The sequence below is a fragment of the Meriones unguiculatus genome, chromosome 4 (genome assembly GCF_030254825.1).
Source record: "Meriones unguiculatus strain TT.TT164.6M chromosome 4, Bangor_MerUng_6.1, whole genome shotgun sequence".
Lineage (NCBI taxonomy): Eukaryota > Metazoa > Chordata > Mammalia > Rodentia > Muridae > Meriones > Meriones unguiculatus.
The window spans coordinates 59,181,358-59,193,672 of NC_083352.1; the positions used below are offsets into that span (position 1 = coordinate 59,181,358).

Sequence of the window (12,315 nt, forward strand, 5' to 3'; positions counted from 1 at the left end):
GGAACTAGCACTATTCCTATAAAGTTAAACTGCTTGAAAAATCTGATGCTGAAAACTTATTTCAAGGGGGTTTTAAAAAGAGACTGGGCAGGGTCAAGGATATTGCATGAAATTATTATACATACATTCATGATTGGTGTTAAGGCAGAAGGCTAAGTGAGCAAAGCATGCTCCAAAGCTGTCAGCACTTGGGAGGCTGAGACTAGAAATTTCTGAGTTCAAAGTTAGTCTGGGCTGCAGGAGAAGATATGAGAATTCCAAGGTCTGTAACCCTCTAGGCTGTTTTGAACATATGTTACCTAATTTCCAGATATCATGCACATTTCCTAGTTCCAGGTCTGTAGCAGATATTACTATTATTATTTATAAGCATTATTAGTTATACTTTATTAGAATCTGTATTTCTTTAAGGATACTTGATGAGGACAAAGGAAGCAACAAACACACATGAAGCAAAAAGTAAATAAAATGGAAGCAAAGCATCGGGAATAAAACAAGCTTGATTATGTCTTCAGATGGAAAGGATATGCACCACCCGGCCCACTCTATGTGGCCTGGTTTTAAAGGTGCCTTTCACAAGCAGTGACATCATCAGAACGTAGAGCAAACGTCAGGGGTCCTCTGGCTAGGTCATTGTACATGATGCTTTCTGTTTAGCAGCTGCCTTGTCAAATGCAAATCACGTGACCCTAAAATTGAACTATCTTTGGTAAAGTAATTTTTCAGTCTTGGAAATATGACTTCCTAAGACATGGTAATATGATTGTAGGATTCCAGTGCTGTTTTCTAAGATTTGGGGAGTAGAGAACTGGAAGGAGAAGATGGTGATCAATTCCAAAAAATATGACATGTCAAAACCAAGATCTACAAAAATGTCATGTTACTAGTTAGGATCTAAGTTGATGGATAACGTTTGCGGTTAACTGAAGCAAAGTTTCCGTAATGATGTTAAATGGCAATTTTGCTTGGAATTCAGAATGATCAGAAATGAAAACTATATAGTGGAGGTAGGATCATTGCTATGGGTTTACGGACAGCTGGGCTGTGTGTTGAGTTCCAGGGCAACCTAATTACAGAGTCTCAGAAACAGCAGTGTTTCATTTCTTTGACTCCATCAGAAATCTACTGTTGATTTCTCCTTGGTATGATTTGGAATAGCTAGCATGACTTATATGACTTTTGAGAATCAAAATGTTTTCTTTTTCTATGTAATAAATATAAATGTAATTACTCTATCTCACAGTCCCAATATTCATATCCTTTTCTATATCTCACATTTTTCCAACCTCAATTTTTGATCCCGTGTCTCATTCTAGGACAAAATCACCTTACTATCGTGATTGCCTGTAATTGGCATACCTTAATACCGGCTAGATATCAACCTAATAAACAAAGCCAGGAATCAAAGCAGTGGAAAGAGATTCGCAATGTGCAGTCAATAAAAGAAGCACTATTGGAAATAAAAATATTGGAAAGTGGTATTCTCTAACAAACAGAGAAAGAATTTTTACTGAAGAAAATGATCTACATTCTTACAAAGAAGAACTATCAAATGGAGCAGCAGGCACATCCTGATCATCTGAGTTTAAAGCTATAACCATGCATTTAAAAATTAGTGGGCACCAGTGCCTCTCCACAGATAATTTTTTATCATACGTAGAAAATTTTATATTGAGTCACCTAAAAATTAGGTAAAAGTAGCTGGTATTTGCTAGTTCATTCTGACTTTCTCTAGACTGCTTTCACTAAAGCAAGGATAGATTTTGGATTTAGCAGTCTTTACAGGAACACCCCTACCCCACAAAGTTAAAGCACCTGTTCCTAAGTGTGCTAACAGTATTTTTCAATGAGGGTCAGTAAGTATTTTGAAAGGAAACTGGTGATAGAAGAAAATGAAATTTTAAAGAGAGATGTTCTTGAATATTGGAAGAAAAGGTACTTTTTGGATTTCAAATGCATCTTGAACCTCTACAGAATGAAGTTAGAGGTTAAAAGCATGTTTAAACTCTCTTCTAAATGGTGAGGCCATGAATTGCTTCATTTGATGAACTAAGACATCTTAAAGGGCCAGAAATGCCATTTAAGTTGGGTGATTTAAGCTACTTCCATTCTACACTTTAAAAAGTAAGGTTATTTATTGCTACACAATGATTTCTGCAAGTTCAAGCAATGGCTCTTCTTCACAGAGAGTGACAGGCCTCCCTTGAATATTTCCTGATTGTTGACAACTGAGGAGAATCCTTTGGGATTCCCTGAATGCTTCTATTCATCTTAAAGTTATTCAAAGGATCCGTCTGCATATTAGATAACTGATATCATTTCAGATTTAGTGATTTGCTTAAATGTAATTCAACTTAATCTTCCTTCCACAAAATGCTCAATGATTCTAGAATCAATTAATATTTAACTTGATATCAGAAGTTTGGTTTTGCTCTTGTTTTGTTGTTGTTACTGATACTTTTGCTTCATTTTGTGTCAGAAAAGATAAAATAAATATTGAAATAGTTCATTAATTGTTCAAATTCAGGAGACGTAAGTTGTGAACACTAATTAACAGATTGAGTTTTAAAAACTCCAACTTCTATAAGTAATCTATGTTTTGATAGGTTTTACATGGCATAAAGTTCTAAGTTTCATCAATTTGGTTAATAACACTGGAAATACAAAAGAAAAATAATATATGTCCAGTTTTAGTCAATGTGTGGATATAGTTATCTTCCTGAAGCAACAGTTCTAGGTTGCTGGGATATTTAAAAGTGAGTACTATAATTGAACTCAGTAGGTTGTTTTCCAAAAAGAAGAGAAATAGAATTTAAAGCTGGGAGGGTATAGAAGAGTACAGGACATGGAAAAGGGGAGAGAGATTGAATTTCGTGAAAATATATTGTATGAATGTATGGAATTCTCAAAGAACAAATAAAATATAGTTTAAGTAACAAAATTATATATATATATATATATAATAAGCAATAAAATTATATACATTAAATAAAAATTATAGTTTATGAAAAGAGCAGTGTTTCATATTGCATTCCAGGCACCTGATATTTTTAATACAACTAAGGTTCTATTAGCACACTCATCATGACTAGCACAGATCCTTCCTTATGAAGTAGATACACATAGATTATAAAAACCACAGATTTAATATATTTAATTCATAAATATCACTAATTTACATCTGGACAACCAGATAGATATGTAAAAATTAGTAGCAAAATGCATGTATTTTAGTAAACTCTAGAAAATTCTAGAAGGGAAGCCAATTACGTGACTCCCCTGAGCCGCATATGATTAGTAATAAGTGCCTTGCTTTGGAGATAAGTCATTGTTGTTTAATGCCTTTGGGAAACCAAGACCCTTTGACCCTAAAAAAGAAGATGCCTTGCTGAAGAGGGACATGTATCCAGATGTGGTTTGCTTCGCTTGATGTTAGAGATTGATGCTTTAAGTTTCCTTGAAACTGTCTTTCTATTAATCTATTCTTTCCCCTTATACTAAGGTTACTTATGTTTTTTTTATTACTACCAATAATATTTTTAGACTTTCATATATGAGTACAATATATTTTCATCATACCCGTTTGCCTTTCCCCAACCTCTTCTAGGCATTCCCAACATTCCGTTCTAAATTAATGCTCCCTTTTTCTGTAATTATTATTAATATATAAATAACACAATAAATATATAATATATTTATGTATTCATATAAATAAATTAAATAAAAATATGTGTATTTATGTAGGACATATGTATTCTAGTTAGTGTTGACCATGTGTATATGTGGATGTACTCCTGGCCACTTGGGCATGGGATCACTGAGGCATGGGCACTCTATCAGGAGGCTCAGTCCTGATGAAAGCTGATTCTTCCTCTCTCAGAAGCCAACTGCCTGCAGCTCTTTTCCTCGGGCCATGCCTTGTGAACCTTTCCCTTTCTGTGCTGGAATGTTTAGTGCTGTGGATCTGTTCAGGCAACCATATTGTTAAGAGTTTACGGGCACAGCATCCATATCATGTCCAGAATATATTATTTTGCAGCAGTCCTCCTGGTCCTCTGATTCTTAACATCTTTTAGTGTCCTCTTAAATTTTAATTAACTAACATTACATATCTGGTCTCTACTGCCCCTGTCTCTTACAGGTATATTAGCTTTCATTAGCCAAATGTTTAACTGCAATTTTCTTGTGTATATCTAGAAATTATAATGACTGTATAGACTTTAGTGTTTATTGATATGTATCTAAGTTCTAGGTATGTTCTCTTTTACCCATAATTCTCTGGGATTTATAGGCTTATATCTCTTGGACTAGGTGTGTCAGGCATGGATGCTCAGTATGATCACATAAAGCTATTCATACCTGTATCACTGCCTCTTCATATTTATATTACCGTTTACACAGGAGCTAACAGGGAACTGCTAATTGGTGTCTTGCTAATATTTATATATATGTGTGTGTGTGTGTGTGTCTTGTGGTTGAATAAAATATAAAGCTCACAAGCTGTGATGAATATTTATTTTATTAAAATGTAGGAAATGTGGTAAAGGTAAGTAGTAATGTGTAGTAGACTAGCAGTGAGGACACTGAGATGAAGCAATAACAAAACAAAGAGCTGGTGTCATCAAACACAGCCTTAAAACTGTTGTTCTTTCAACTTTAGTCTTCTTAATAAAAAGAAAAAAGGAGAGAAAAAAAGAGCTTTGCCCCTCTTGAGAAGAAATCCACAGTTGTACTGTGTCATAAAAAGTAAGTTTATTTTTTTCCCCTTGCTATTAGTCCTGTTACACTTCACATGCTTGTTTTACTTTTCACTAAGGGCAATCATTTGAGAGGCTAAGGGAGAAAACAGACTTCATTTTCATAAAATAGCTGGGTATTGCTGGAAGTCTATTACCTATCTTGCTAGAAAGCTGCTTTTGGGGAAATGGGCAGTCAAAGCTGCTGAGTGCCTTCTTACAGCTGTTGGCTTGTGGCCATCAGAATGGCTAGTCAAGAAATGCTCTTTTTGGGTTTGTAATTTTTTCCCCAAAGATCTATTTTATTATTATGCAGACAGTATTCTGCTTACATGTGTACCTACAGGCCAGAAGACGCCAGAAGAGGGCACCAGATCTCATTATAAATAGTTACAAGCCACCATGTGGTTGCTTGAAATTGAACTCAGGATCTTTGAAAAAAACAGGCAGTGCTCTTAATCTCTCCAGCCATAAAGAAGCTAAACAAAAAGGAGAATCCTAGGGAGGATGCTTAAGTCTGATTCAGAGAGGGGAGCAAGGGCTGCCTCCATCATGAACTCAGCTGATGGCTCTCTGATCTCTCTCTCCTGGTGATGCAGCTTTGACAGGCCACAGAGGAAGAGGATCCAAGCAGTCCTGATGACACTTAAATGCTATAAGCAGATGGCAATGGTGGAGAACTCCCCCTTTCAGTGGTCTAGTAGAAGGGAATGAGGGGAAGAGGAAGGGAGGATGAGACTGGGGGAGTTGAAGGAGGGAGCTTCAGTTGGGATATACAATGAATAAATTGTGAAGAAAAAAAAATTAGTTTTCTCCAAAAGAGTCTCACTAGGGAAACTAACTACTCTTAAAGGTATGCTACATATCCTCATCCCCTGAGGCCAGGCAAGGCAGCCAGCCAGGGGAAAGTCATCCAAAAACAGGCAATAGAGTCCATGTTAGAAACAGCCCCACCCTCTTCTACTCACCAAGAGAACCAGAGGAAGACCAAGCTGTCCACTGAAAGGGAGAAGGGAAAGGAGAAGAAGGAGGAGAGGGCACTGGGAGGAGAGGAGGGAGGGGGCACCCTTGGGATGTAAAGTAAATAAACTGAAATAAAATAAAAAAATTAAAAATAATCTCATTCAGAAAGGCAAACAGGACAGACACCAGAAGCCGTGGAAGAGAGAAAACAGGATGGGACCCTACTATAGAGGGTCCTCTAAAAAGATTCATCCAACAGATGATCGATTGAGCAGATGCTGAGACTCAGGGCCAAACTTTGGGCAGGGCTCAGTGAGTCTAATGGAGGAAGACAGGGGTGGGGACATGGAGGACAGGAGAACAACAAAGCTAAAGGATCTGAGCCCAGGGGGTCTTGCAGAGACTGATGCACTAACTGAGGACCATGCTTGGAAAGGACCTAGACCCCCTGCCCAGATAGATGATGGCCAATTAGCAGCTCAGTCTCCATGGGGATCTCTGAGTGAGGGGAGCAGGGGCTGCCTCTATCATGAACTCGGTTTTCTGCTCTTTGATCACTTGCCCCTGGTGATGCCACCTTGTCAGGTCACAGAGGAAGAGGATCCAGGTGATGATGAGATTTAACAAGCTAGGGGCAGATGGCAATGGAGAACTCCCCCTTCCAGTGGACTAGGGGAAAGGGAATAGGGGAGAAGAGGGAGGGAGGATGGGACTGGGGGAGTTGAGGGAGGGGACTTCTATTAGGATATATAATGAATAAATTGTGGAAAAAAATTTTTAAAAAAAGCACTTTTTGGCTGTGCAAATGTCAAGAATGAAGGTTGGTATTTTGGTTCACCTGAAATTCTTAACATGTTGCACGGTAAGAGTGCACAGGGGCCTTGAAGCCCACAGGCTGATCACCTACCTCATAGTAATGAAAGAAAACATTCTTCCTTTGATTACAATAGGAGGCAAACTGCGATGAGGTTGCAGGGAGCCAGTAGGAGATCTGAGCTCAAGGTTCAGTTTTGCTGCTGTGACAGGATCATATTGTTGGGCTTTCCTCTGTGTACCCAGACAATGCGAATACCGGAAGCAGTGAAGAGTCACCTTTCCTGGACATCTGATGACTTTGTTATGTTTCATCCTTTCTTCCTCATAGTAACAGCAGATGCCAGAGGGCCAGTCTGCCTCTTTCTTAGCCTTTGGGATGAGCCTAGATCAATTTAAAACAATTGTTATATTCCAATACATTGCTGTGACAGTTGGTTAAGGCATGGGTACATAAACCTACAATCCACTAAAAGAATGACAAACATTGAAGGTTTACTGACTTTGATGTGAAGAAGGTCTTGTGTTTAAAACACACCTCTATCTGGAATAGAATTTGCTCTCTTCTTATGGATGACCTGTGTGGAGAATTTAGCATTGGGTCCGAATGTTGTAAAGAAGTTCAAGGAAAGATTTTCATTTGCTAAAGATAATGGGAATGAGATGGACAAGGAGAGGAGTAAGGGAGAAGGGAGAGGTGAGAAGGTCATTCTGGGTTACATCACTTGAGCTAGTAGTTCCCTGAAAGTAACTCTTGTTCCAAAGGGAATGATTCAAATGTGTCCTTTAATGTTTGTGGAAATTTCACCCATATCCCAGCTATTACTAAACTTGGAAGTCAGTCACCCTATGTGTTACAAGCAGGAAATGACTGAAATTGCATTTTGGAAAACTACTGTTTAGAATCTTTTCTGTTATAAGCAAGTAAGGACACATTAATTTATGAATAGTGTATGCTGAGAGCGCATTTAACTGGAGCATTAGGGTTAATGTTCTGTATTCACCAAATGGAATATGTGTTCGCAGGTATGAGCCTGACACTGTAGGGAGACTGCCAGGGGGTAGAGAGGTTAATTCTCTTTCACATTTTTCTAGATGAACACTTTCCAACTACTATCCCAGTCTAAATTGGGTATTAGGCTCCCATGTGCTTAGAATGAATTCTACTGTGTATGCTAATACTAATAGTGTTAAGATACTTTCTATATAATGAAAACCAGCCAATTTGCATATTATTATTTGCTTTCAGCAATGAAATCAGCACAATCCACATTAAGTTTTCTTGTTTAAGCAGGTGTTGTAGATAATTGTATTAATAGGTAACAGTGAATAACACATTTTATTGACTGTCCAATGAGAGCAATTAGTAGCTGTTGACATACCCTAGTCAGTAGTTTTGAAATTGTTGCCTCAAGTGACAGGTAGGTTGTTTGGACACTTCCATGGGGTGAATCTTAAAAATCTGATGATAAATCCATAGTTCACTTAATGAGACACCAAGTGGTCACTGCATGAAAGATTGTTGAACAAAAATCTTTAAGTAGAAGAGTCTTAGAACCTAGGAAGAGCAGGTGCAGCTGCTGCTATGAATGTTTTATTAATAAGAATTTTCAGAACCTGCTGATTAGATAGCATTCACCTCAGTTCTTTGCAATACAAAGAAAATACTGACAATGCCAATCTAGATTTAGAATCTTACCATTGAGGGCTCAATGAAGGGAAGGGATCACAGTCTGAGCATTGCCTTCCCATAGCTCATGCCTTGAATATCATGCTGGGCTACTTTGCAGCCTTCATAACCTCCAGGTGAGGATGAGGAATGACATCTATCCAATTCCCATTCTCTTCCCTGTCTCTGCAATCTGGGGAATAATGGAAAGAGGCGAGACAGGAGGGCGGAACTGCTGATAAGACCTTGCTCTTAAAGAAGTTAAAGGAGACTGAAGAAAAGGACAGAGTGCTCCTGGATGCTGGGTGACAAGCCTCTCATTTTTCACTGTGATTGTCCCATTCATCAAATTCTGCAAATCTGGGTAACAAAAGCACGAATGGCCCTGCAGTGGGGTCGCTCCACCGGGCCAGTATCAATGAATGCACTCTATTTGATACAAAGCAACAGTCTTCAGGATTTCTGCTATTGATGTTAACATGAACAAAAGGGGGATTTTATATTTAGGGGAAAACTGGCACCAGGAAGCCTTTGAGCAGGCACCTGTAAAGTCCTGTGAGACTCAGAAACTTTGTCAGAGACTGACAAAGTGAGGCACAGCTTTATGCTTGCACAAGTTCACAGTCTCTATAGGTATAAATAATTCCTATTTGTGAATCTAAACAGGTCTATACTGGAACGTCGTCCCTGGGGAGTGCGGGAGGTAGATGGTTGTGAATGCTCAGAGGCTGAAGAAGGTCTTGCAAGCTTTGATATGTAGCGAAATTTTGCTTTCTAACTTTACACAAGATTAATTATCATAAACACACACAAAAAATCTGAGATATTTATTGTCATGGTATTTCAATATTTTAACAATTTGAACTCTACCAGTAAGTTTTGTTTTGACTCTCAGGTATGTATAGTCATTAACTATCCACAGCAAATTAGAGTTCCTTTATACTTGTAAGATGCCACCTCTGTTGTTGTTGGCCAGGTACTCAATAGAAGCCTTACCTGTCACTGTCATTGTTACTTAGGTATTCTGTTAGGGAGTCCAAAGAGAGCTGAAGAGCAACATTATGCTTGTTATATGATTGCATGTGTTGAAAGGCAAGGGGGTGAGACAGTTCATGAGACTCACCTGAAGGGAAGTTATTACCTGTAGAACCTAAACAGGGTCACGTCTCTAGGCCTCAGTTTCCACAGATGTTAAATAATGATAGATATGAGACTACTGAGACTACGTTATAAAATTAAGAAAAGCAGACTGTCCAGATGTCTCCCTGAGAGGCGCTTGTCATGAAAACCTCATGACCCCAGTTTGACAACTGGAACCCATGGTGGAAATTGTTCTCTGACCCCCACCATAGCACATGCACACCTGGATGCACACACATGCACAAACATATTGACAAATAAGGGATAATAATTTTTTAAAAATATGAAAACTCAACTGAGTTGCTATTTCCAAAGAACTCAGGGTCCTTACTTGGAGAAAACAAAGATTAATTCTGGGAAAAATGGAAATGCAATTAATTCTCTATTTTGATTATATTTTATGTATGTTTTATTTTAATCTTAATAAATGTGACTTATTAAATAATGTTTTATTTTTATTACATGGCTCCACACACTGTGATTTTATTTAATGTATCTGACCAATTTATTACACTTTGGAAATCCACACAAAAATCTACAAACTGAATTTTGAGCATTGTTTCTTAAATTATTGGATTTGGCTAGCATTTCAAAATTGTGGAAATTGCCTCAATCAACATTGCTTAGTTTAATCTATTTCTTTTTTAGCATAATTTATTTATTACAATTTATTCAATTATTCATTTTGTATCCCAGCTGTAGCCCCATCTCAGTCCCTCCCAATACGTTGTGATTTTTTTTAAATTAAGATGACAAAGGTGAATGATAATAAAAAGATTATGTCACTGATATTTGAAGTTTGCTAAACTGTCCTCTGTTTGAACAGATCATGTTAGGTAAGGGAAATCCATTCTGACGGCTTTTCCTTGTGACTTGACATCATCCTCAGATGTAGAAGCAATAATTTTCTAGAATCAAGAACATTCATAGACCATTTACTTCAGTTGCATATACCTGTTACAAAGTGTTCTTTATGATGACATTATTCATCTATTCTTTAAAGTTTCTGTTTCATAAACATCTACTACTTTGATAATTCTTATTACTTGTCTTCATATGTACTTCTTATGTTCTTAATCATCTTTCCCCCCTCATTTATTCAGATTTTATTTAAAATAACTATAGTACAGAAGTGTAAAATGACGATGCTGAGTTAGAAAAACTTCTGATGAAGTTTATTTGTAAAATTATTATTGTGAACTTGGAGAAATGATAAAATTGTTTTATAGTTGTGAAGGTTAGCTCACTTAACTTTACACAAGCTGGGAGAGAATCTCTACAAGGAGTTGTATATGCTAGGTTTTCTTGGAGACAATCTATGGAAGACTGTCTTGATTGTCTTAGTGCATGTGGGAGACCTAACCTACTGTGGGCAGCAGCAGCTTTGGACTTGGCATCCTGGGTCAATAAAAGGGAAGAGCATATGCTGACTAGTAGCAGAAATGCATATGCACGAATTTGTTTTCTCTGCTGCTGACTGTGGATGTGGCCAGGTGCTTCAACCTCTTGCCTTGACTTCTCCCCAATAATGATTCTGTAACATGGCTTGCCAGGCCACAGAGGAAGACAATGCAGCTAGTTCTGGTGAGACTTGATAGGTTAAGGTCAGATGGAAGGGAGGAATTCCCCTATCAGTGGACTGCAGGAGGGGCAGGGGAGGAAAAAGGGAGAAAGGGCAGGACTGGGAGAGGACAAGGGAGGGGGCCACACCTGGGATACAAAGTGAATAAATGGTAATAAATAATAAATCATTTTTAAAAAGAAAAAAAAAGAAAGTTCAATAAACTCTCCCCTAAGTTGCTTGATGTTTTATCATAGCAACAGAAACTAAGGCAGTAAGACACAATAAAACTTATATGAATAAACAATATGGTTTTGACGGAATTAAAGCAACCTACATTGATAATCCTAAGGTACTGATTTGTTTGCTTTGGCAGAAATCGCTCTGCAAGAAGTTCTCTCTCCTTTTCCTTCTTTCACTTTTTTGCATTGTATCTTTGGAAGCTGTCTGTTTTCATGGTATTAGTTAAAGAGCTTTACATCACTGGCAACTTAATCTAGGGCCTTATGAATACAAAGCTATATTTCTAGCTCTCGTTTTAAATGTTTTTAAAGAGTAGAAATGTCTAAGGAAATAAAAACACTGCAATAAATATGAATCGAAAGAGCTGAATATAGATATTTGGGGTCATATTTTCCTAGGTTGGCTAACCAATAGATGAAGTCAAAGGCATAGTCTCTTTTTTATATTTTTTATATCAGAAAGGCAGATGACCATTTCCCCAGGCAACTCGAATTATGGAAATCCTGGAATTAAACTGGTCCTAAACATAGATGGGCTGTGAGTTAAAAGTTAATCAGGTTTTATTTTCTCTGACTGTGCTTGTCATTTACATTCATGACAATCAGCATTCATGGGTAATCTCTCTGACTGGCTCGTTAAAGTACGTGTTTTTAAAGTAACTGTGCTTTTCCTGTGATACTGACACTAGTAATAATAGGTTTTTTTTATTATATATATAACATGTTAATGATGTTCTCACATTACTGTTGCTAATAATTACTAAGTATATGCTGTATATTCTGCTTTACGTGCTTTTTGTTATGACTCACAACTATTTTATGAAACTGTATGTTAGTTCCCATCATAATCATTTGCTCAAAACTTAATGACTTGAAGGAGCTACATTATAATGCCTGTAAATTCTGCTGGTGGAAAATCCAAACAGTTGACAAGGATTTACCTAACTATATTTGACTCTGACATCTAGTTTGTGACTTGTGATTTTGGAAGTGGCTCAAATGCTAAGGATGGTATCTTTGAAGCCAATTTGTTCATGCTGGACACATAGACTGAAAGGTTTAAAGATTGGGGTTCCAACCCATAGGATGGAATGTTATCTTTTTTGTGTCTTTTTATCCTCACAGTAAGGTATTTCAACATAGTGAGTGTCTAACAAGAGACTCAAGAGTCCCGGAGTGAATTTTACAACA

The 12,315-nt window shown here is 37.4% G+C and overlaps 1 protein-coding gene across 7 annotated transcripts in view; it reads left to right on the forward strand.

The window, feature by feature from the left end:
• Positions 1-12,315, forward strand: part of Marchf1 (membrane associated ring-CH-type finger 1) — an 862,889-nt gene that overhangs the window by 354,961 nt on the left and 495,613 nt on the right. The window lies entirely within an intron of this gene.